At 42.1% G+C, this 26,210-nt stretch overlaps 1 protein-coding gene across 8 annotated transcripts in view; it reads left to right on the forward strand.

Moving 5' to 3' along the window:
- Positions 1 to 26,210, forward strand: part of THRB (thyroid hormone receptor beta) — a 437,533-nt gene that overhangs the window by 103,504 nt on the left and 307,819 nt on the right. Inside the window, exon 1 of one of the 8 annotated variants that reach the window (XM_069572929.1) lies at positions 9,067 to 9,281. The exons of 6 other annotated variants lie outside the window; for them this stretch is intronic. The gene's annotated coding sequence lies outside the window, so the exon portion shown is untranslated. Of the gene's footprint in view, positions 1 to 9,066; positions 9,282 to 10,469; positions 10,613 to 26,210 lie in introns of those variants that run through there. One more of the 8 variants, XM_069572930.1, reaches the window with a different exon arrangement.

Genomic DNA, 26,210 nt, shown 5'->3' on the forward strand with positions numbered 1-26,210 from the left:
GCAGGAGCAGGTATCTTTGTCTGTTACTGAATTTAAAGGAAAAGCTTTCAGCTTTTCACTGTTGAGTGTGATGTTGCCTATTGGTTTGTCATATATGATCTTTATTATATTAAGAGATGTTCCTTCTACATCCACTTTATAAAAAGTTTTTATCGTCAATGGATGTTGATGTTTCTGCATCTACTGAAAATTTTTTCAAGATATTTTTATCCATGAATTCCCTTATAAAAGCCAAAGTTAGAATAGTTATTCATGACTAGCACATGTCACAAAAAATGAGAGTTAAAATTCTTTCAGACCTTTCTCCTTTGAGATGTTTGGCTAATGGGCAAAATGTAATCCCAGGGAAAAGTAAACAGGGGCCAAATGATAACTCCTTGAAAAGATTCTATATCATGTTAATAAGTTACAGGTAGATGAAATGCTCTGTAAATTCATGGGATGGACATGCCATTGGGATTATTCAGCCCAACAGTTCTCAGCTATCCAGTGAGAGAGCCCAGCTCCATGTGAATAGGTTGCCATAATCAGTGAGGTATGTTTTACACAGTTTGTGTCTAGTGCTCAAACTACTAAAGTTAACAAATTACTTTTTCTTTTATTAATTAGAATAGATGTGAAATTATCCTTCTCAAAATGCCACACTAACTGAATAGCATTTCAACTCGGAAAGAAGTATACCTTCGGATGGTAGGTCTAGTGCTACATAGGTGTCCCTTGGAGATACCCATGGAATACAAGATATTTTCTCGTGTGAAAATGGAGGTGATGTTTCCCAGCAGAAAAAGTTTATGATCTGCACATCTAGATACCTCCTTCAAACTTTTCTATGATCAGTAGAGATGACTAAATTCAGAAGCCAAAGGTCACTGGTGTTCATGGAATCAGCAAAGGGCCGTAATCTTCAAAGGCATTTCTCCAGGACACGGAGAAGCCTGAGGAAATGACTGTGCACTGGTTTGCGTTTTTCATAGCTGCCTGCTTAGAGCTCTTGGATTCTGTCTCCTTCCTATGAGGAGAGCCCAACATCCACCCACTGCCAACATTTGTTTTCTCTGAGCTCAGTTTATCTAAAGTGGCCATGCTCTAGGAGTTGACCTTTTCTTTCTTGGATGTGTTAATATCATGGATTAAGCTCCGTGGTTGGTCTCAGTCCAGTGGCTATTCCCATAAACCCAAGGAAGTGTAATTAATTCAGTGCGTGCAGGAGAACCTTATTCCTTTATCTGCAAGTTGTTACTTGGAGGGGTGGGGACACTCTACCATTGTTCCCGTTTACCAAGAAACTTAAATCTAAATCTGACTCTAATAGTTAATGTTCTTGTTGCTGTCACTGTGCAATTCTGATACCTCTCTATATTATTTAGTGGGGCAAGTTGACACCATATCTCATTCTCGTGATCTTCATTTTATGTAACATCTTTTATCACTCAAAATTTGTATAAATTTATCATCTTAGCAGCTGTATACTATTCTAGGGATAGAAGGTATGATCATTCCCATTTTGTTTCTTTTACAATACAGGAAAATCGTAGTAAAGGTAACACCAAAACCTTACTAATCAACCTAATAGGTTGAAAAATCCCAAGTGAAATGCCAGTGGATTCAATCAGGTAAACCTTGAACACAACAACAAGCTATACCCAGAAGAGCTGGTTCTTAGGAACACAAGAAATTTTGCTAATAGAGAAATTTGTTATGAAATTCATGTTATCGATAGACTAAATGAGAAAAAATGTTATTACCTCTATAGATGCTCCTCAAAGTGTTTGATTTAATATATGTTATTGATGAGAACTCTTAATGAAACAGAGAAGGCTAATTACATAAAATTATCAAGATTATTTGAAACAAAGATTAACTATTTCATTTAATCTTTGTATTTACTTGTAAAATTCTGTACATATTTTCATTAAAATAAGAAACAAGAAGTTTTAAATTTATTATTTTTTCAATAAAATTAGGTAAAGTGATCAGAAAGGGGAAGTTCAATAAGCCCCTATTTGTCTATATTATAATTTTAGGAGACTCAACTGAAACAAACAAACAAAAATATTGGAACTGTAAAAAATTCAGTATGGGAACTATTTAGAAAATAGACAGAAAAATACAGAGTACTTATTTGCCTTAATCAATGTAAAAGTAAGGAAAAAATCACTGAAGCAACCCTAAAACAGAAAATTACTAGAAAAAAATATAAAAAGGAATTTATTAGGATATACTGAAAAATTATAAATTAATTTGGAAGAAGGTGAGATTTAACTGGGAAACATTCTATGCTCCTCGACAAAAAGAACCAATATTTTAAAAATTAAATTCTCCCCAAAGTAACACAATAATATAATGCAACTGCAGTCAGAATCACTGAAGGCTTTTTCAGCTGTATGATAAAATGATTTTTAAATTTATGTTGAATAAAATAAAAACAAAAGTAACAAGTAAGTTATTTAAAAATCAGTGTCTCCAAAGTTTAAGAACAATTATATTAAAAGAGAAAATCTGATCACATTTTTATATCCCATATGAAAATTTTTGCAATGGAAAAATACCCAGAAACAATGTTAAAAGGTTATAAATGTGATGGGAAAACATCTGCAAGACAAGATTTCGTTAATATACAAAGGTATCTTACAAATAGGAAAGAGAAGGAAAGAGACAAGCCTTCCTATGGAAGCCACAAGATCAAGGGCCAGCAAACCTTTGCCACAGGAGACAGATAGTAATTGTTTGGAAAATCCCATGGATGGAGGAGCCTGGTGGGCTGCAGTCCATGGGGTCGCTAAGAGTCAGACACGACTGAGCAACTTCATTTTCACTTTCCTGCATTGGAGAAGGAAATGGCAACCCACTCCAGTGTTCTTGCCTGGAGAATGCCAGGGACAGCGGAGCCTGGTGGGCTGACATCTATGGGGTTGCACAGAGTCAGACACGACTGAAGCAACTTAGCAGCAACAGCAGGCACCATGGTCTCCTTTGCAACTGCCCAGTCTCTCCTTGTAGCACAGGCGTAGCCACAGACAATGTGTAAACAGATAGGAATGACTGTGTTCCAAAAGAACTTTATCTACAATAATGGGAAGTGGATAAAGTTGGCTCACAGGACAGTAGTGTGCCAACTCCCGCAGTAGACCTTTTGCAACTTGTTCACTGCTGTATTCTAGATACACCTAGAAGCTTCTAGATACATCTAGAAGCAAGTATGGTATGTGCAAGACGTTCGGCCAACACATGGTGCACGAATAGAAAGAGGACAACCCACAACATCAACAGTAAAATAATATAGAATTGTTCAAACCGACATAATGAAAGAAAGACAAATTAAAATTATGGCATATTTTCTTACTCTCAGATACACTGGCTTGGTTTGTTTCTCTCAAGCAGTAATTCTTGTTTGGCAACAATATGCGTACTAAATCTCGTCAGTCGTGTCCGACTCTGCAAGTCTATAGACTGTAGCCCACCAGGCTCCTCTGTGTATGGGATTCTCCAGGCAAGAATACTCGAGTGGGTTGCCATGCCCTCCCCCAGGGGATCTTCCCGACCCAGGGACCAAACCCACATCTCTCATGTCTCCTGCATTGGCAGGTGGGTGCTTTACCACTAGCACCACCTGGGAAGCAGCCTTCTGCATATCCTCGTGTGCTGCTAGGTTTGTTTGTTTGTTTGGCTATCTTTCATTACATATACAGAGAAAAGTATAGAAAGTAATAGAAGAGTAGACGAGTATCTGTGTATTCACTCACTCCCTAGATCAGCAGTTCTCAAATTATTTGATTTCATTTATAAAGATTATTGAGAACCACAAAGAACTTTTGTTCGTTAATGTTTACTGCATTTAGAAATTAAAACAAAATTTTAAATATTTAATTCATTTAATATAGCAATAATAAAATCTTTATGAGGTAACATAAAAAAACATTTGTTGACAGTACGATTTTCAAAGTAAAAAAAGAAAGAAAGCAATATCGAGAAGAATGATGCTGTTTTACGCTTGGCAGATCTTTTTAATAACTGACTTAAAAGAAGTTAACTAGATCCTCATGTCTGCTTTTGAATTCATTCTGTTGTGGTATGTTTTATTGTTGAAGTATATGAAGAAAATTGATCCTCAAGCAGTTATGTAGTTAGAAATGGGAAACATTTTAATAGCCTGGTAACTGAAAATTCTATTGGATATTACACCAACATTCAACAAATGGTAGCTGTAGTGTGTAATCTGAAACCATGTCACTGAGCTTTTCAGACTCTGTGACATTAAAATCCACTCATTTATCCTGCACTTTGAGTGGCTCTTCCACTCATACATGATTTTTTTAACATCATGCACGGACTGAAGCTTGGCGTGCTGCAGTCTGTGGGGTCACAAAGAGTTGGACATGACTGAGCAACTGAACTGAGCTGAACTGAGCATTTGGAAAATGTTGGTTCAATAAGTAGTGTAGGCTTTCCTGATGTAGACATGTTACCTTATACAATATTTAAGACTCCACCTGCCAATGCACAAGATACAAGAGACATGGGTTCAATCCCTGGGTCGGGGAGATCCCCTGGAGTGGGAAGTGGCAACTCATTCCAATGTTCTTGCCTGGAAAATTCCATGGACAGAGGAGCCTGGCAGGCTACAGTCCATGGGGCCACAAAGAGTCAGACACGGCTAAGCAGCTGAGCACTCCTCGTATCACACCTCCACTGATCTCAGAAAAGTCTTTAACAGTTAGGCGTCTGCCAAGCCCATGGTGGTAGATATGTTTTCTAAAATTCTAATTTTCATTTGCAAGCTGTAATTTTGTCATGGGCAATGACTATTACCGGTTGTTTTCTTGAAAGTGACAGGCGGTTCAGCCGAGTCTGAATAACCGTAATTGAGCTCTCATGCATTCTTTCAAGAAAAATGATGTTCTGTGGAGAAAAGCAGGTAGTTCGATTCACAATTCAGATGATCACACGAGTACTTTTCCCTGAAGGCAACAATCAAACATAGAGCAGAAGTGCTGTGGGCATATTTGCTATTCTGTTACTCAGTGCATTATTGAAAAAGCATTCATAAGTTGGGATTTAATGAAAAGAAATGTTACTGCTTCAGCAAGGAGCTCTTTGAGTAAACCTGGCTTATCTCATTTTGCCTGGTGTTTCTGCAAGTGCCTGGGGTAAGGAATGCAGCCCCCTACTCACCTAGTTGGCACCAACAGCTTAGTTTGCGCTGACACCACAGTTTTACCCAGCACTGATGGTGAACCATCAGCGGCAGATGTCAACACCCAGGAAAAGAAAATCAGGTCTTACTATTAATATGAAAATTGTTTTGAACTCAAGGACATCCTGCAGTAGACTTGGGGCCCCCAGAGGGCCTCAGACTCACTTTGAGAACTGTGCCCCAGACTGGGCATTTGTTGATGTTGACCTTGTTTTCTTCAAACCTGTTTATTAAGAAAATAAAATATTATAGATCTTAATGGAATCCCTACCTTTCTTCCCCCCCATGTTGAAGTTAGTCTACCCTTTCTGCAGGAGGTTTCGTAATTCCCCTGTGTGTGTAAACACAACAGTGTGTCTTTATAGTTCTTTCTTATTTTACAAAAGCAATTTCATTCCATATGTATGCTTTTACCAAGATTTTTTTCATTCAACATTATGCCATTTTGTTTTTGAGAGAGATCTCGGTTGATGTAACCTGGTTCATATGTTTTACCTCATATATTTTTCTCTCTTTATTCCTGTACTGATGTATCCTTAGACTATTTTCAGCTTTTTGCTATTAGGAATATTCCCTTAAGCAAGAGTCACTTTAGGTTGTAGACCATGGAATTCCTAGCTATAGGGGCATGCACACAGTCAGTTTTCCATTCCTATCTTCCTAAATCTTCTCCAGTACAGCGATACCAATGTGCAACCTAATGTGGTTCTTGGTTTTGCATTAAAACATTTACTGATTTGGCTATTCAGGGTCTTAGTTGTGGCATTTGTGATCTAGTTCCCTGACCAGGAATCAAACATGGGCCCCTTGCATTGGGTGTGTGGAGTCTTAATCCTTGGACCACCAGCGAGGTCCTCTAAGGAGGCTGTTCACTGGTCTTCTCATTCTGGGAGCAATTTGGCGATGTATGTCAGATACTTCAGGAGAAAACATTAAGTTTTGAACCAGAAATTTCAATTCTAATAATTGGCCATTAGGAATCAATGCAAGGATTTTTTTTTTTTCCTTTTACAAAGTTGCCTGTTGTATTGTTATTTGTAGAGGGGAAAATCTGAACAACAACTTCTAAAAGATCAATATGTACTCACTACTATATGTAGAGGGGATAACCAGCAGAGACCTGATGTAGCACAGAGAGCTCTGCTCAGAATGTCATCTGGCAGCCTGGATGGGAGGGGAGTTTGGGGGAGAATGGGTACATGTATATGCATGGCTGAATCCTTTTGCTGTCCAGCTGAAACTCTCACAACAATGTGAACTGACTATAGTGCAAAATAAAAAGTTTAAAAAAAAATAGGTGATTAGTTACATATATTGTAGTACCTTTGTATGAACTATGATGTTATTCATGTCCTAATTTTAATATTATTTTATATCATTTTATTTATATCAAAACGGGCGATAGGAGTACAGTTAATTTTTCTTTTCTTTTTTTGCGTGTATTTTTATTGGTATTTTTGAAGGAACGTGTTATTACAGAAAGCAAGGAAGGAAGAGCAGACCATAGGTTAGCAAATAAATCTTGAAACTTTATCCCAAGCTAAGTGTCAGGTCAGGCCAAAAAAGTAAAGCATGTCCCAAAGTTGACACTGAAGAGTTGTCATTTGAGAGCTTGTTGCAACCCTCAGAGGTCTTGATTCTGTGGGAGCAGGGATCAAGGAGACCCTGAAATACATAGACCTCACATCTTAAGAAATACTCATTTAGAAACTGTCGCTAATTTGATCGGATGAGCCCACATTCATGAAAAATCAGGAGTCTTGTCATTTTCAAATTCCCGCAGGAAGAGACCAGCAGTGTCTAGAGACAGTTCTGGTGGGGCCTCCCTCTTCTCACACAGGCCTGGAGCCAAAGGCCGGAGGCTGGGCAACCACATCCTGAAAGCCTGCCCTTGGCATTCTTTGCTTTCTCCGGGCTGTTGGCAGCCTGCCCAACACAGACAAGGTCACGCCTGCAGGTGCTGGCCCCAGGTGTTCCGCCTCCATTCTCTCCCATCCCTCCTGCCTGTTCTCTGGCACCTGGGTTGCTTTCTCTGCTGAGCTAAGCTTCACAACTTTGAGCGTTAGAAGATACAAATTCCTGGCCCCCAACCCCCGTGTTTCGGATGCCATTGGTCTGCAGTGGGGCCCAGGAATATGCACTTGTAAAAAGCTGCCAAGTGATATTGAAGCTGCTGGCCCTGGAATGCACTGAGGTCAAGGCCATCAGGTACTCAAGGGGCTGAACGATCAAATGTTAGTCATTAGAGTTCCTATCAGATGGCCATTTGGAAATGCAGGTGTGGATGCAGTATAGCAATAGCATTACTAGTGGTGGTAACAAGTAGAAAAACAGCAATCATGAAAATAGTAACATTAGTAATAAAATAACAAAAATAAATGAGAACCATTTGTCTTCCAGTGTCTTGACAAAAGTCTTGAATATGGTCTTACCAGAATAGGAACGAGATTTCCAATGCAAGAAATGTTGTGAAATCACTAATTTAAAAAATATGTCTGGCGGTCCAATGGCTAAGAATCCGCTTTGCAATGCAGGAGGAGACATGGGTTCAATCCCTGGTTGGGGAGCTAAGATCCCACCTGCCAGAAAACCAAAACTTTAAACAGAAACAATATTGTAACAAATTCAATAAGGACTTTAAAAATGGTCCACATCAAAAGAAATCTTAAAAAAAAAAAAAAAAGTCTCTTTAAATGGATGTTATATTTCCAGTGAAGGAAAGGTCTTGAAAAACATACCAGGCCTTATGATCCAGAAAAAGCTGTTTCTTTTCCTTCTGCAGGGTATTATTTATCTTTGGCTAATAGATTCAGCCAAGCCATGTTTATAGCCTCATATGTTATCAAAAAAAGTGTTTTTATTGCTCAATCTAACTACTCCCTTTCTCAACCTATTGCATTAATCCTGCCTTTGGAAGCCAAGTATAAACTAAAGTCTAGATAAAAGGGATTTTTTTTAAAAACCCATTTGTGTTTTTCCTTTTTGTGTTAAATTATGAATACAGTAATTGGCAGTTAATGAGATGTAAGTGCGGTAGCCTTGGACACTTTGGGTTATGCAGGCCTCTGCACCATTTTCCTCTGGCCCTCATTTCCCAAACTCCAGACCTATAATTATGCCAAAATTTATCCAAGCCAGAAAATATTTTGTTTTTCCTTGTTGCTACCTACAGACCATAAAGTTATGGAAAGCAGACGGGCAAAACTAATTTTAACCCCTCAGTGAAAATTCTGAGAGGCAACTCAATAAGATATAATTAAAGGTGTATGAATCATAGATGTCAGAATCTCTGAGACGTCTAGAAAGCATCTGATTCAGCTGTTTGGCTGAATGTATCAACCCCATTTTGCAGATAAGTTAGCCGAGGCTCAAACAATTAAAATACAGATGAAGCTCAGATTTGAACTGAAGATCTATCTGATCCTAAAACTTGTGCCGTGTCGAAAGGGGTGTGGCAGCTGTTCTTTGCCACTCTGAAGGATTTTCTTTCACTGCAGCCTACCTTGAACTCTTTTTTTAAAATAGGCTTATAAAGTTGAATAAAATATTTGATTCATGCAGTATCTTCCAATCACCGTGTCCTTGCATGAGATATTTTGGTATACTAAATTTATACATACACCTGAGTGAGGAAGATACATGCATTCTCTTTGTGTAGAAAAGTCCAGGTCTCATGTTTACGTTGAAAATGTCAATCTTCGTTTCCACTCAAGTGCTAATCTTTCTAAAAATGTCCCTGACATTGAAGGACAGCCAAAAGGCAGTAACTTATTAGAACCTTGGGTTCCGATTACAAATGCGTCTGGCAAGCTCTGTGTTAAAGTTCAGATTATCTTGGAATTATTTTAAATATTTGTGCAGGAACACTGATTAGTTTCTTAACGTGTTGCCTCATAACCCTCCACTAAGAACCACCTTGGTCTCCGATCGCTAACTCCAAGGGCTCGAGTCAGTTCTCTCAGCAGAGCTAATTGCTTCAGCGTTTGGAAGTCATTAGAACTTGGAAGTGTTGACTCAGAAAAGGAATTTGACATCTATTTTGACTTTGTTCTTTGCACAGGAGAGCTGAAAAGGAAGTTCTGATGAGGTAATGACTTCCCTACCCTTCCTTTTATGTAGTTACTATTTCCTGATGATTTACCTTGAAACTGGAGACAAGAGCGTGACGTCGGGGAGAGAATGCTGGTGTGGGAGCCAGGGTACCTGGGATGGCATTCTGGATCTTTCAACTCATGCTCTTAGACAAGTCACGGAGTTTCTCTGGGCGTTGGTTTCTGTAAGTGCGAAAGTGACACAGGCCGCTGTTAAGCTGTCAGTTCAGCCAAGAGACATCAAACCAGCTCTCAGACCACAGATCCGGCGATGGGTCAGCCAGACCCCCGCCTCCCTTCTTGCTTATCTTTTGGCAAGTCTGGCTTCATGGGCAGCAGCCAGGCAGTGATCCTGGCCTGAGCTCTGCGGGACTCCGTGCCTGGTCCAGAGCCTTTCTGTCACCGTCTTGAAAGTCTTATTCACTTATGAACAAGGACCCTGCATTTTCATCTTTCTCTGAATCAGACAAATCACGTCTCTGGCTCTGCTGTTTGGAAATACATTTATTGCCAGATGTCTACCAGTTTAAATTAAAAAAAGAGTCATTAACCTCAGATTTTCCACTTTTGCCACCATTGTTTCTTTGGGGTGGGCCTTCCCTACTGGCTCAGATGGTAAAGAATCTGCCTGCACTGCAGGAGCCACAAGAGACACTGGTCGAGATCCCTGGGTCGGGAAGATCCCCTGGAGGAAAGCATGACAACCTAATCCAGTGTTCTTGCCTGGAAAATCCCATGGACAGAGGAGTCTGGCAGCCTACAGTCCTTGGGATTGCAAAGAGCTGGACATGACTGAGCAAAGATAATAATAATATATTTTGGGTACACTGGGAGAGTAAAGTATTGGCAAAAATATAAATGTGGATTGTTTGGTTATTTTCAGTGATCTGAGGTTTGTTGAAGGGTGTTTGTCTTTTTAATTTTTAAAAATTAAAAAAAGTTATTGAAATATAGTCAATTTACAATGCTTCAGATGTGTCAAGTGCAAGGTGTTGCAGATATATGTCGTCTCCCTGATTCCTTTTCATTATAGGTTATAAGAGGATATTGACTGTAGTTCCCTGTGGTATAGAGTAGGTCCTTGTTGTTTCTCTATTTTATATATCGTAGTGCTATGATCTGAGTTTTTGATTGTCTAAATTTTCCTTCTTCCATTCCTCCTTGCCCCGGTTCAATCCTGCTAGAGCCGAGTAGTCAGCTGTAGTACAATATAGAAGACCCTGGACAGACTCGGGAGGAGGCTGCTTTTCCACCAGCAGTGACTGTATCTGATCAAGTGAGCTTCTCTCTGCTTTGAGGCTAGGACAGCCACCTTGCAGTGGAAGAGGTCAGTTCTGGGTGAAAAGGGGCCGCTGTCTGTGGTGAAGTATGCATGCATGCAGGGCCACCTTGATTGCACGTGTTAACACTGATGAAAATGACTCTGTTATTGCAAAGAAAATGCACATTCTTATTTATTCATCACTGCATGCCGGAGATGAAAGAGCAGAGCAGACAGAGGGAATGCTTCTAGGTACTCACTGAGCACTGGATGGTTTTACATTAGGAGTCTACTTTCAGAAGCTTGGAGGAGGTCTCCAAGGAACCAGATAGGCAATGGACATATTGCAGCCCTGATAATACCCTTCTTTGAGGGGCCATTCCAGAGTGAATTCATTCAAAGCATTGAAAACACCAAACCAGTCTTCTAACACTCCTTTTTTCTTTTACAAACGCAGTGTTCATAAACTTCCCAGGAGCTGTCTTTTTTCCCTCAGTTCATGAAGTTTTCTTCTATTTGCTTAAAACTTGATAGTATCGGACTTCTAATTATATTAACAATGTCTGAATGTTTTAAAGTATTTAGTCTTTTCCCTTCATAAAACTAAATTTAAGTGACAGTCTGTATGGTGAGTTCTAACTGCTGTCTGACTTTTGACTTAGATATTGGAAAATGTGTCCTTTTTATTCTTTAAATCACATAAACCAGTATTTTGATGCACAACTGTGCTTAAAAAACAGGGTAGAAAGAATTGGTCAGTTTCTAAAGGGAAAACAATTGGCCACAACATTTTTCTATTTGGTATTGATAACCAACAAAGCAATAGTCCCAGCTTGCGTTTTGGGGTCCCTTGTATTCAATGCATGGAATCAGTCTGAGATAAATCATTTTGATGAACTTAATTTATTTTTGATCTGTTGCTTGGGCTTTTGGTATTTTATCAAAAAAAAAAAAAAGGCTTTGCATAACCCCAGATAATGAAAAATTTCTCCTCTACTTTCTTCTAAGATTTTACAGTTTTAGCTTTTCCATTTAGGTCTGTAATCCACTTTGAGTTACAGTTTTTCTACATGGTGTGAGGAAAGAATCCAACTTCATTCTTTGGATGTGGATATGCTAAATGAGTTTTGAAATAGCCTCCTCACTGGTGGTCGGTGACCGTCTTGCTGAAAATCAGCTGTGTGATGAACTTCACGGGGCTTGGTATATGGGGCAACTAATTCCAGAAAAGAATCACCAGCGAATTGCAGCTTCTTTCTGCTCTACCCCCAGTGAACCCATATACTGGCTGAAAGCCTAAACGCACACCTGGGACCCCCAGAGAACACCGTTACACAGTCTCTGGTTTGAGGTTTCCCTGCTAGGGGGCACTTAGGAGTTAGGGGAAGAGTGATATCCATCCATCACAGAAGGCGTCTGAAGGAGCTGAGTCATTTTGCGCACTGAGCCACACAAACGCATGCCAGGCTAGGCATGCCCTATCCGGCAGGAAGTGCCAGGTGCACCCTTCTGGTCAAGAAAGGCTGTGCTGCCGTCTGAGGAGGTTTCATTGCCTTGTACTCCTTCCTGTGTGAATGAAAGAAGGCCCCTTCCTCACAGCTGTGAGTCAGCCATAGTTTCCTGGAGGGTTATGAAAATGTGTTATCTAGAAACACTTAAAGAGAAAGTGATGGCACCCCACTCCAGTACTCTTGCCTGGAAAATCCCATGGACTGAATAGCCTGGTGGGCTACAGTCCATGGGTTTGCGAAGAGTCGGACACGACTGAGCGACCTCACTTTCACTTTTCACTTTCATCCATTAGAGAAGGAAATGGCAACCCACTCCAGTGTTCTTGCCTGGAGAATCCCAGGGACGGCGGAGCCTGGTGGGCTGTCGTCTATGGGGTCGCACAGAGTCGGACACGACTGAAGCAACTTAGCAGCAGCAGTAGCAGCAGAAACGCTTAAGGAAAGAGTAGACAGGTCCCTGGGGGTCCAGTGGTTAGGACTCAGAGCTTTCAGGCCTGTGGCCCCGGTTCAATTCCTGGTTGGGGAACTAAGACCCTGCAAGCTGTGCCACTGGAAAAAAAGAAAAAGTAGGCAAATCACCCCTCTGGAAGACCCTCGAGTCAAATAGTGCCCAAAGCAGAGGGCAGTATTGCCCATCCCCAGAGTTCTGTGCTGCTCGGAGGGTGGCAGGCAGTACAGAGAACGGTCCCAGCAACAGGAAGGGAAACGGCCTGCAGTCAGGCCAACGACGGCAAGCCCACGTTTAGGAGCAAGTCACGTTCCTTCCTTCTCTTCAGCTCGACGGGTACTGATGCTCGTGAACAGAGGTTCATCTTCCCCAAGCAGCCTCTGTGTGCTTATTTAGGAAGGGAACGTATCTGGCAAGAGTCTTACTGCGTCCTCAGCTTTAGGCGGGCACGCTCATGTGTGCTTTGGGGGACTGTGTTAAAACTTCCATCGCTTCCCGGGAATCCTCCCAGGCAAATCCCATTTTATCCCAAGAAGGCAGCAAAGATTCACATAGAGCTGGGTCCACATTATACAGTCAGGGTAATTTGCAGTGAAGTATTTAAATTCTGTGAGCCTCATCCGCCTCTTTAAATTATAGGAATATAAAAATCTTTATTCATGGTCATTACTGGATAAACTGAGATAACGTGTAAAATCTCTGGCCCACATTGTAAGTTATATATTTTATTACTTTCTCCCTTTCAATAGCAAAGATAAAGTGGGCCTCCCGTTTCAAAACTCGTATTTTGGGCCTTCAATCCAAAGAATTAAAAGGACTGTCAGCCATTAAAATGGAAGTTGGGTTTATGTGTGGACACGTCAAGATCTCTCTCGTGTATTCTTTTCCTTCAGTGATCTTAAAGCCTACAGGACCTTGCTTCACAGGGTCTTCCTGAACCTTAAGAAAAACATTACTGCTGTCCATAACTTTGGTGATCTGTCGGCATTTCAGAGAACTACCCAGTGATTTAAAATAACAGATATATATTTTCTTTGATCTGAATATGCAAAGGTGAAATGCAACTGCCTTTTTTCAGAAAAGCTTTCTGGACCTAAGGTATTTGGTTAGGTTAAGTGTTGAGATGTATTATGACCTTGATGAGTACTAGCTTTCAACTGGTTACCCAGAGCTTGTTTATGCAGGTATTTTTGGCCACAAAGCTGAAACCAAGCCCAAGTTTCCCTGTTTTTTTGTTTTTTTGTTTTTTTGTTTTTTTTTTGGTGGAGGGCGGTGGGTACATTGTTCAGCAAGAATATTTGTTTGACTGTCAGTGGAAGGAAACATTTCTCAGGACAAGGATGTCAGGTCTGGCACAGGGGAGGTTGTTCTAAACAGGCATGGGATCTGGTTCTTCAAGTGACCTTGGGTGTTTAATCCTTCCAAGTGCTTCCTTTGTTTCTGCATGATCTGGAGGTCCTGGTCTTTTGTTCTGTTGCCACCCCATAATGTCCTAAAGGTCATCCGTAGGATAGCAGACGAGGGGCATTTCGTTCCAGGAACAATGTAGACATTCAAGTCATGGTGTCTCTAGTATTTGTATTCCTGTGTAATTTAGCCCAGTTGTCCTGCAAAACGCTCATGTTTCCCTAAGGACGATGCGTCAGAAATTGGGAACAATGTAAGGACTCAGAATGAGCTTGCATCCAAAGAAACAGTAATCCAGTAACAAATTTAGCATTTGTTTTCATTAGGCTACATTATCATATATGTCTTTTCTTAAAACTTCGTGCATATAAGTAGAGATATTAGAAAAGTAGAATAAACTACTTATTTTTCCCATGAAGAGAGGGCAGAGGTATACATAAATTCCCAGCAGTACATGTTCCAAATCTCTGAACATCCTTTCTGGAATTTGGCCTGGTATATATAAATGTAGACGTATAAGTACAAATGCTACTCATATAACTATAAATATGTCAAGCCTAAACTATTTGATTTTGCAGTGCAGTCAGTTATAACTTACAACATTTAAATACACTCCCTATTTCTACTGGAGTTCAGAGCATCCCCCTGAAAAATGTAGGACTTTGCTTTATAATAGGAGAAAAAGACCATAGAGAGTTATTTGAGGATGATTTACAATTGAATATAACTTTAACATTTTTAGGTGGAGAAGTCCATCGTGTTACTTTAGATTCAATTCAGAATTTTCATCTGGAAAAAAAATTAGCCAAATCCTTAATAATTCAAGAAAATAAAAAATACTACATATTTTTCTAAGACTTGGAAAAAATAAAAGGGGGGTTTCCAGGTTAAATAAAATCTAATGTGTGGTTGTAAGAATCAAATAAAAAGATTCATCGAAAAAATGCTTTGGAAATGGCAACATACTCAAGCAGGATGGCAGGAGGATTCCACTGAGAGCCTAGTGCTAAGGAGTCTGGCTTTGTGACTACATTCTTTATGTCTCAGTTCCAGCATGACTGCTCATGTGTGAATTACTCAGTATCTGTGTCCCAGTCTCCACATCTGTTAAAATAGGGATCACAGTAATTCTCATCAGCACATGTACAATTTTCAGGATGATGCCTGGCTATTAGGACTCCTATTTCAGGATGATGCCTGGCTTATAGGAAATGGGTGATAAAAATGATGCTGATGATGAAATGATGGTGGGAGATAGGCCAGCTGACCCTAACTGTTTAAAGAGAAGTAAACAGAATACTAGAAACAAATTAAGTTTGAAATTGGAAAGCAAAGGGATACCTCGTTCATGAATAATTTCTAAGTTGAGACAATTGTCTTTCTTGATATTGGTGGAAATATTAATGCCAAAGAACTGATGCTTTTGAACTGTGGTGTTGAGAAGACTCGTGAGAGTCCCTTGAACTGCAAGGAAATCCAACCAGTCCATCCTAAAGGAGATCTGTCCTGGGTGTTCATTGGAAGGACTGATGTTGAAGCTGAAACTCCAGTTTGGCCACCTGATGTGAAAAATGGACTCATTGGAAAAGACCTTGATGCTGGGAAAGACTGAAGGAAGGAGGAGAAGGGGACGACAGAGGATGAGATGGTTGGCTGGCATCACTGACTTTATGGACATGAATTTGAGCAAACTCCAGGAGATAGTGAAGGACAGGGAAGCCTGGCATGCTGCTGTCCAGGGGGTTGCAAAGAGTCAGACATGACTCAGTGGCTGAACAACAACATAGTTTAAAAATGAAAGCTATTTTTGAGCAATCATTGCACATTTACTACAAAGTCATGAAGTTGCAGAAGATGTGATACACACACACACACACACACACACACACACACACACACATACACAGTGTGATAGTACTCAGCCATAGAAAGGAACAAAACTGGGTCATTTGTGTTGATGTGGATGAACCTAAAGTCTGTCAGAGTGAAGTAAGTCAGAAAGAGGAAAGCAAGTATATATCAATGCGTGTATGTGGAATCTAGAAAAATGGTACAGATGAACCTATTTGCAGGGCAGGTATGGCACTGCAGAAGTTCAGGATGGACTTGTGGATGTGAGCAAGGAAGGGGGGTGGGATGAATTGAGAGAGTAGTGTTGCCATATATATTCTACCACGTGTAAAACAGACGGCTAGTGGGAAGCTGCTGTAGAACACAGGTTGCTCAGCTCAGTGCTTTGCGATGACCTAGAGGGGTAGGATTGAAAGGTGCGAGGGAGGTTCAAAAGGGAGGGGAGATATGAATACCTACAGCTGATTTGGGTTTCCCTTGGTAGCTCAGCTGGTAAAGAATCTGCCTGCAATGCAGGAGACCCCGGTTTGATTCCTGGATCAGGAAGTTCTCCTGGAGAAGGGATTGGTTACCCACTCCAGTATTCTTGGGCTTCCCTGGCGGCTCAGATGGTAAAGAATCTGCCTGCAATGCGGGAGACCTGGGTTCGATCCCTGGGATGGGAAGATCCCCCGGAGGAGGGCATGACAACTCATTCCAGTGTTTTTGCCTAGAGAATCCCATGGACAGAAGAGCCAGGCAGGCTACAAAGAGTCAGACATGACTGGGTGACTAAGCACATAGCTGATTCACGCTGTTGTAACTAATACAGCATTGTAAAGCAATTATACTCCAATTTAAAAAGACCAAAAAATGAAAAAAGTTGACTATATCAAACACTGAGTTTATCATAGTCCTCTGGACTTGGGTAGGAATTGCATCTTTCAGAATTAATTTAGGTAATACAACATTCAAGGGGTCCCAATAAATACAGTCAAAATTTTAAGTGTTAAAAAAAAAAAAACATAGTAAGAAATCACTGTCCATTATGAGATGATGACTTTGGATCGTAAACAACTATGCCACAATTATGAGCTGATGACCTTATTCAAGAATGGTAGACCAAAAACAGCCCGACCCCAAGGATTGTCCAAGTTTTTCAGACTCTCCCCAAGTTTGTCAAAGCTGAACTACAGTTATTCCTTATGACGCTGATCGTACTTTGCCACCTATTTTCTAAGAGAGTGGTTAAACCCTCCCCACGGGAAAGCCAGAGTCTCCGGGTCCTCACCTTCCCATGGCTGGGATGCGTGTGGTAACGGACACACAGCCTGGAGAGGACCTCCATCAGCCCCCAGCGGAGCTTCCGAGGCCCAGCAGCTCTGCCCACTCAGGCCCCACTCCGCGTCTCCGCAGGCCCCGCTCAGCTGGCACACACCTGAGCTCCATGCAGGGCGCCTGGCCCTCCTGCTGCCGCGGACGCAGGCTGGGGACAAGCCCTGGACGGGCTCAGCGCTGCTCCCCGCCCGCAGAGGCACATGGTCTGCGGGGCTCTCAGACCTGCCTGAGTCGTCCCGGCTGGCCCAGAGCCCAGGCTCTGAGCGGTTCATTCTAAAAATGGAGAATCGGGGCCAATATTCTTCCTGGGATTGTCTTAACTCCAAGCGTTTAAAAATAATGCATGTATACATTATATATATATTCAGGGAGAGGCTCGGGAAGCAGCTGGGCTGCTGAGAGGCTGCATGGAAACAGAGCAGCTGTGTGGGTCTTAAGCCCTGGCTGGCTGTGTACCCCATGACTTCCTTCAATTCTAGGCCTGGGGATTTGGGGCCATTAAACAGAGCTAACAAACGTCAGGCTTCCCTGGTGGCTGAGACAGTGAAGCGTCTGACTGCAATGAGAGAGACCTGGGTTCAATCCCTGGGTCAGGAAAATCCCCTGGAAAAGGAAATGGCAACCCACTCCAGCAGTCTTGCCTGGAAAATTCCATGGACGGAGGAGCCTGGTGGGCTACAGTCCATGGGGTCCCAGAGTCAGACACAACTGAGTGACTTCACTCAACAAATGTCAAGCTCTCTGATTTCTTGGGAGACATCAGGGTAGAGTTGATTGTTAAGCAGTCTGAAAGTGGACAGGACTGCAGAAACACTTTTAATAATAAACGGCTAATGACAGCACTTTCCCAGGTTCTAGAACTTTGGTAACGGGGAGCACAGCGCGTCCAGGACCCGACATGTGGATCAGGGAGCTGGCGATGTGTCTACCAGAGTCAGCATGCTCTTGTATGTGTGATAGCTCTTCTGCTGATCAACATGATAAGTCTCACTGGACAGCTGCTTTAAGATAAGCAAAGCAAGCCATTGCCATTGATTTTAAAGCCATTTATGCATGAGTGGGCTTCCCAGGTGGCTCAGTGGTAAAGAATCCACCTGCCAGTTCAGGAGATGCAGGAGACATGAGTTCGATCTCTGGGTTGGGAAGATCCCCTGAAGGAGGAAATGGCAACCCAGTCCAGTATTCTTGCCTGGAGAATTCCATGGACAGAGGAGCCTGGTGGGCTACAGCCCACAGGGTCACAAAAGTTGGACAAGACTTAGTAACTGAACAACAACAACATATACACCTAAAATAGGTTTCCCCTGGAGACTAGGGAGAGTGTCTCATGCATCTTGGTATCTCTGTGGCATCTTATGATTATTAAAGTGACTGGCATTCTGCCTGGTACATAGTAACTGACCAATAAATTATCAGTTCTCACCCTTCCCCTGGCATTTTGTCTTCAGTGGGAAATGGCTTGGTGGGTGGTCCTTGGGGAGCTTTGAGTGCCAAGAGTTCACAGCCTAAAGAAAATCAGTGGGTTTAGTAGAGAAATGCAGCCTAGGGATAGCTCTAGCTCATCCCTCCTACCAGGTTGTCACCTCCATGGCATAGCTACAAAGACATTTTGGAACTGTCATTGGTCACTTCTCATTCAGTGAGAGCTGCAAAAGTACCTGCCGATTCAACTACATCCCTTATAGACGCTCCAAGATGGTGATCCCCTTTAGTAAGTACTGCTGAATGGATTTCTACTTGTTGAGTATCGCTTATTGCTGTGGCTATTTGTATAAACACCGCCAAAAGCCTTTAATCTTCTCTCTGTTGAGTGTATCTTTGGGGTTGTTTTGGTTGTTAAAACCCACCTTTGGCAGAGAGTGGAGCGAGTCAGGAAAAGGGAATCTAGGTAGGAAGCCATGTGTAGAAAGTTCCTTGAAAAAGCCCTGGCCCCTGAGTTACGACTTGCATTCCACTGGAAAACCACAGAGTAGAGACAAGCACGAATCTGGCTGAGAGCCTGAAAGGCAAGTTTCAGCATGAGTGAATTTTTAACAGCCTCCAAGAGGAGGATAAAGTGAAATTCTGACAACCTTAACTACCCTGCTTTCTTAAAGCCCTGCTCTAACAAAAAAAAGAAAAGAAAAAAGAAAAAGAAATGTCAATAGTCACATATTATTTTCTCTAACAATAGTTGATAATTTTTCCTCCGTAGGAGCGCTTGCCATTGTATAGTTTCAATTCTGCATTTTGACTGGCTGCCCAAGGACAGCAATTACTTAAGCCCATTACCTACACTTGGGTAGCAAAGCCAGAACCTGTTCAGCATTGCTGGCTCCTCTGGGCCTTGGCTTTTGGGGACTTCAGTCAGGCAAATGAGTCCTATGATCGGCGGGTGCGTCTTCCTTAGTGCTTCTTAAACCACTCCAATTACCTGGACTCATCTCTAAGACTTGGAAGCACACTAAAGGCCATGTCTTCTGAAAAAGAAAGCCCAACTTCTTTCTGTGTGTCCAGGAAACATCTTCTTACACCCAGAAATGATGGAATAACTGAGGAGTAAATGCAGCCCTAAGTACACACTACTGATCATTTAGCTGCCGTTTAGTACTTCATAAATGCTTACAGACTGGTTCCAAATAGGAAAAGGAGCACGTCGAGGCTGTATATTGTCACCCTGCTTATTTAACTTCTATGCAGAGTACATCATGAGAAACGCTGGACTGGAAGAAGCACAAGCTGGAATCAAGACTGCCGGGAGAAATATCAATAACCTCAGATATGCAGATGACACCACCCTTATGGCAGAAAGTGAAGAGGAGCTAAAAAGCCTCTTGATGAAAGTGAAAGAGGAGAGTGAAAAAGTTGGCTTAAAGCTCAACATTCAGAAAACGAAGATCGTGGAATCTGGTCTCATCACTTCATGGGAAATAGATGGGGAAACAGTGGAAACAGTGTCAGACTTTATTTTTTGGGTTTCAAAATCACTGCAGATGGTGACTTCAGCCATGAAATTAAAAGATGCTTACTCCTTAGAAGGAAAGTTATAACCAACCTAGACGGCATATTAAAAAGCAGAGATATTACTTTGCCAACAAAGCTCTGTCTAGTCAAGGCTATGGTTTTTCCTGTGGCCATGTATGGATGTGAGAGTTCGACTGTGAAGAAAGCTGAGCCCCGAAGAATTGATGCTTTTGAACTGTGGTGTTGGAGAAGACTCTTGAGAGTCCCTTGGACTGCAAGAAGATCCAACCAGTCAATCCTAAAGGAAATCAGTCCTGGGTGTTCATTGGAAGAACTGATGCTGAAGCTGAAACTCCAATACTTTGGCCACCTCATACAAAGAGTTGACTCATTGGAAAAGACTCTGATGCTGGGAGAGATTGGGGGCAGGAGGAGAAGGGGACGACAGAGGATGAGATGGCTGGATGGCATCACTGACTCAATGGACATGAGTTTGGGTGAACTCCAGGAGTTGGTGATGGACAGGGAGGCCTGGCGTGCTGCAATTCATGGGGTCGCAAAGAGTCAGACACGACTGAGCAACTGAACTGAACTGAACTGAAACGTTTATTGAACTTCTTCCTGTGAAATGAGGCAGGCAGTCGTTAGCAACTCTCAGATACCTCATACTTTGACAAAGGTAGTAGGAGGCATGGCCAGTGTCCTGTGGAAGGACAAAGGAGAGGGGTGTTTTCATTTCAGTTGATGACACAGGAACATCTTGAAGTCAACAATAATGATGATGATGATAAGATCAATGGGGATCAATGGGAATGATAGCTTCTATGGATGCATGTTGAGTATGAGAGTTAAGTGCTTTCTCATTTTCAAACTCAATTTGTTCCCTCCACAGTCCTTCGATATAGATCCTGTATTATCATCCTCTCTGCATACAGAAGAGGAAAGTGAGGCTACCAGAGACGTTAAGCAATTTGCCTAAGAGTTGATGATGAGAAGGTGGGGGCCCTGGAATTTGAATCCAGCATGTATGAAGCCAAAGTCTGGTATCATATCACAAAACCATTTGATCTCTCCTTTGAAACTGACCTGGAAATAAACATGGCAGAGGGGAGCATTCAAGCTGAAGGAACTGTTTTTTAAGGACAGGATAATAGTTGGGGTTTGGGAGGGGATGTAGTTGCCTGGAGAATCCCAGGGACGGGGGAGCCTGGTGGGCTGCCGTCTATGGGGCTGCACAGAGTCGGACACGACTGAAGCAACTTAGCAGCAGCAGCAGGAGGTTTTGGGTTTCCCAGGTGACTCGGTAATCAAGAATCCGCCTGCCATTGCAGGATACTCCGGTTCGATCCCTGGGTCAGGAAGATTCCCCGGGAGAAGGAAAGGGCAACAAGTCCAGTATTCTTGTCTGGGAAATCCAGGCAAGAGGGATTTGGAGCCTGGCAGTCTGCAGTCACTGGGGTTGCAGAGTCAGACATGACTAAGCAACTGAGCACGCAGGAAGTCTGACCGAATGCAAGGTACGGAAATTGAAGCATGGTTTGGAGGGTAAATCTTCAAAATTAGATTACAGTCTCTTTGTAGATGGCTTTAGGTACTGAGTTAGGGTTTTATTCTGTGTGAAATGGGGAACCAAACAGGTTTGTGAGCAAGGGTGTGGTCAGAGCTACGCTTTACCAGTGACTCTGATTGGGGAGGCGGATGGATACACGTAGACCCTAGAGGTGCGTCAGCTCCGAGAAGGAGGCCGAGGGGCCCCGATGGCCGGCTGCGGGAGGCGAGCAGCGCCAGCAGAAGGAAATGGAAGAGAGCCTTCCTGGCGGAGGGAAGGGAGGATTTGGTCATTGCATCAGCTCAGGTTTGGCGTTTATGTTACTGAGACCGTGGGATGACATAAAGCTGGATGCAGAGAGCGCATGCGTGCACCTTCAGGACGTGAAAACGGAGGTCTGGGCCTCTGGGGAGGCTCTGTCTAGAAATCTCAGGAACCTGGAGGGATGGAGGACCCTGGAGTTTGGATGGCGTGGGTTTGAGGTTATTGAAAATTAAAAGGCATCCAGGCTGTGAAGTCTGAAAGTAGACATTTAAAGAGAGGGGACATGAAGACGATTTTTTTAAAAGTCATATGGTACATCAAATGAACTCCTGACGTGGCCAACAGGCTGTACAAGAAGTATGTGACCTTTCAATTGTGGGATGAGAATTAATGTGTAAGGCTGGGTACAGTGTTTCAGGAGAAGGGCAGGGTTGACATACGATTCATCTCAGAATCTTTCCAAACCCCGGTAGGTCTTTTCCACGTGGGAGCACAGCCTGGCTTCCACGGCCTGGATGAACTTGGGGGGCCAGTTTTCTCTGTTGTTTGTTGGTTACTTGGTCCATTCATCTTTCTGTTGAACCGTCATAGTCTGCTATTTAGTTCCAACTTGCTTAAAGTGTGGGTTATAAATTTTATTCTAATACAGTTATAATTGCAGGATTCATTTTTACTATGTATAGGTCAAACCCCTAAGGATTTAAAGGCAGATTATGCTGGATGTAAAAGTAGGAAGCAATTCCCAGTATTGAGAGTGTGGCAACATCTCCAGCCTGTCCAGTGCACATGAATGAGTGTGTGTGTGTAAATGTGTACACATGAAAACTGTAGTGCATTTGATTGTTTTCTGGGAATTCTTTGATAATATGGGTGCTCCCCTAGATACAAGTGGGAATGTCAAAACCAGGACTTAAAAAGAAATTTCTGTTGCAGAAATTTTCAGCTTATTTGATTCTCCCAAATAGCATGCTGGTGGTCAGTCATCTTTTTCTGATTATTAATAAAAATTCAGCATTTCAAATTAAGTTCTCACTCTCCAGCAGATGAGGCCCCATCTTTAGGACATCTGTAAGAAATCGTTTATGATAAAATTCTAATTAGACCATAAAATTCTTATTAGACCTTAGAAATGACAAGCAGGGTGTGTCATTTTTCTTGCGAAAGATTACTCTCCCCTGGCCTTTCAGAAAACAGTTGTGCCTTTACTCGCCTTCTATTTTGATCAAGGTGTTACATTCATGTAGTACACAAATCGTAAAGTGAGTGGCTGATGACTTTTTACCATGTATATACCAGCCAGGTCACGTGATAGAACACCCCGGCACCTGGAGGCTCCCCCCACCCCTGCCCACGCACGTGTTAAAGATGACCTCTGTTCTGACCCCTATGACATCGACCGGGGATGCACACATTTCAAGTGCAAGGCTTACGTATCGATGAATTCTGAAATCTGTTTGTTGGCATGTGCTAAAGTACTAGGAAATACTCTTAGCTTCTTTCCAGAGGTCACTGTATAAGAGGAACTCTATTTTATAGTCAAGTGACTAATCCTTGGGCTTGTGCAATCCGCAGTGGCACACTCTCATTATACCAAGGGTGAGTAATACCAAGGGTGGAAGTTAAGCTAAGGGTGAATAACTGTAGGGATTTCTGCCCTCTATGCAAGGTCGGCGGTTTTCACCATTTTCACAGAATCGAACCTCTCCTAAATTTCCCCTTCCTCTCACCATCTTCCACCCCCAAGGGTTCTAGTGACTACTGCTTTCTCCCTTCTCTTTTTTTTAAAGTATAGTTGATTTACAACCTTGTGTTACCTTCTGCTGTACAGCCAAGTGATTCAGCTATACATGTATATTTCTATTATTTTGCATTGTTTTCCTTTATGGTTTATCATAGAGTATTGGATATTGTTCTCTGTGCTGTAGAGCAGGACCTTGTTTATCCAGTCTGTGTATGAAAGCTAACATGTGCCTCCCACTCCACCCCTCCCCCAACCCCTCTGCCTCGATTGCCGCAAGCCTATTCTCCAAGCCTGTGATTCGGTTTCTGTCTCATAGATAGGTTCATTTGCGTCATATTTTAGATTCCACAGGCAAGTGACACCGTATGGTGTCTGTCCTTCTCTGTCTGACTTCCTTCACTAGGTATGCTCATCCCTAGGCCCGTCCCTGTTCCTGCAAATGGCACTATTCCATTCTTTTCCATGGCTGAGGAATACCCCGCTGTGTGTGTGTGCTACCTCTTCTCATCCTTTCATCTGTCAATGGACATTCAGGCTGTGTCCATGTCTTGGCTACTGTGAATAGTGCTGCTGTGACTGGGGACTGCATGGCAGCACCCCAGTCAATGGACATGAGTTGGGGTGCATGTATCTTTCTGAATTACAGTTTTCTCTGGATATATGCCCAGAAGTAGGATCACTGAATCATACGGTAGTTCTGTGTTTAGTTTTCTGAAAAGCCTCCATACTGTTTGCCACAGCGGCTGCACCAACTTACATTCTCGAGTGGGTGCTCTCTGATTGAGATTTCTTTATAATTACATTAATCAATTTATATTATATGAATCAATGCCACAGTGCTCAGTTGCTCGGTCATGTTCAACTCTGCAACCCCATGCACTGTAGCCCACCAAGCCCCTCTGTTCATGGGATTTCCCAAGCAAGAATACTGGCATGGGTCGCCGTTTCCTCCTCCAGGGGATCTTCCCAACACAGGAATTGAACCCAGGTCTCTTGGGTCTCTTTCACTGACAGGTGGATTCTTTACCACTGCACCACATGGGAAGGCCTTTATATGAATAATACCTTGTAATATTTCATCTTCTCCCAATCATTCTTATGTCTAACTCCAGAAGTTTGCAGAGTTGTTACAGTTTCCAACACATAAGAATGCAGAGGTTGATCAGTGATCAGACAGAATCATCCCTCTTTTTTAATGATTCAGGAAAGCTGAAAATAACACAGAATGGTCTTGTTTTCTTTCTGCTCCCTAGGGCTCCTTCCATAGGGTTGTTCTGTGATTGTGTTGTAAGTCCAAACCTGCCCCTGTCTAGAAACCAAAATTAAAAGTCAGAGGCTCGTTTATTCAACAAAATCTGATGAATGGAAAGATGACTGGTGATCACATACTAAGGTGGCAAGACGTCGTGGGGCCCAGATTGCTGTTGCTCCCAAGAGAACTTTCCAGACTAAAGCAACTTCAGAGAGAGACTAGTGGTATCTCAGAAAGAGAGACCAAGAAAGATCTCTTTGGTCATGTGTTTCAAAAATTCTTCCCTTGTTGTTGAGCGTTTACCTTCTCAAACTGTTGCTTAGGAGCTGGTAATTCCTTCAAGGGAAGATGCTCTAAGGTGAATTGAGTTCAAGAGATTCCTTTCAAAATCAAGAGAATCTTGTTTCCTCCACCTTGTTCCTTTCTGTTAAAAAACGATGACAATGTGACTGAATTTCCCAGGCAAATTATCTAGCACCTTAATGAGAAAAATTGTGTGTTTGCATGAGTATACAGACACATAAGAATGCTTGTGAGAAGAACTGTTTACTCTACACTTACAATAGACCTGAATTGAGTTGGCAAGAAAAGAGAACTGTGTTAATATGAGGATTTGTCAAAGTTTCTGTTGTACTCCTAGTGACAAGATATTAAGAAACTAGCATCACCAGCTCAATGAACATGAGTTCGAGCAAGTTCCAGGAGTTGGTGATGAACTGGGGAGCCTGGCATGCGGCAGTTCATGGGGTCTCAAAGAGTCGGACATGACTGAGTCACTGAACTGAACTGACTGAAGGAGAAATGTTCAAGATAAACTTGATCTCATGTCATCAACAATATTTTTATTCCATGTACCTAGTAGAAATGTAAGCAAGTGCAAATGTTTAAAAGAAAAAAAATCTTTTTTACTTTTCACTCTCTTCTATTCCCTCAGCCTCAATCCGTAGACAATAATAGTGTCTTCCAGATATTGTTAATGCAACTACAGAATGGACGGATAGAAGGGTGTATGGCTGGCTGGCTGGACAGATAGTTGGATGGCACGGTGGATGGATGGATTAATGGATGGATGAAAGGATGGATGGATGGGTGGGTGGATGGTTGGATGGATAGATGGCTATATAGACTGAAGCACATACTTATTTCATTTCTAAGTCACCTACCTTATTGAGGATTCAGTGATGAGCAAAATAGGTATACGATCAACTTTTCTAGAGATTATAGTCTAGCAGGGGAAAATAAATACTAATCACACATAGGTAAATGTATAAGACACGTTAAAGCATATAAATTAAATGCAACCAAAGAAGAACATGTGAGTTTCTCTGTCCCTAAGGGATAGTTGTACTGAAGTCTGAAGGAAAAATGGAAAGCTAAGTTG

Source organism: Ovis canadensis, chromosome 26 (assembly GCF_042477335.2).
Source record: "Ovis canadensis isolate MfBH-ARS-UI-01 breed Bighorn chromosome 26, ARS-UI_OviCan_v2, whole genome shotgun sequence".
NCBI classification, from domain to species: Eukaryota; Metazoa; Chordata; class Mammalia; order Artiodactyla; family Bovidae; genus Ovis; species Ovis canadensis.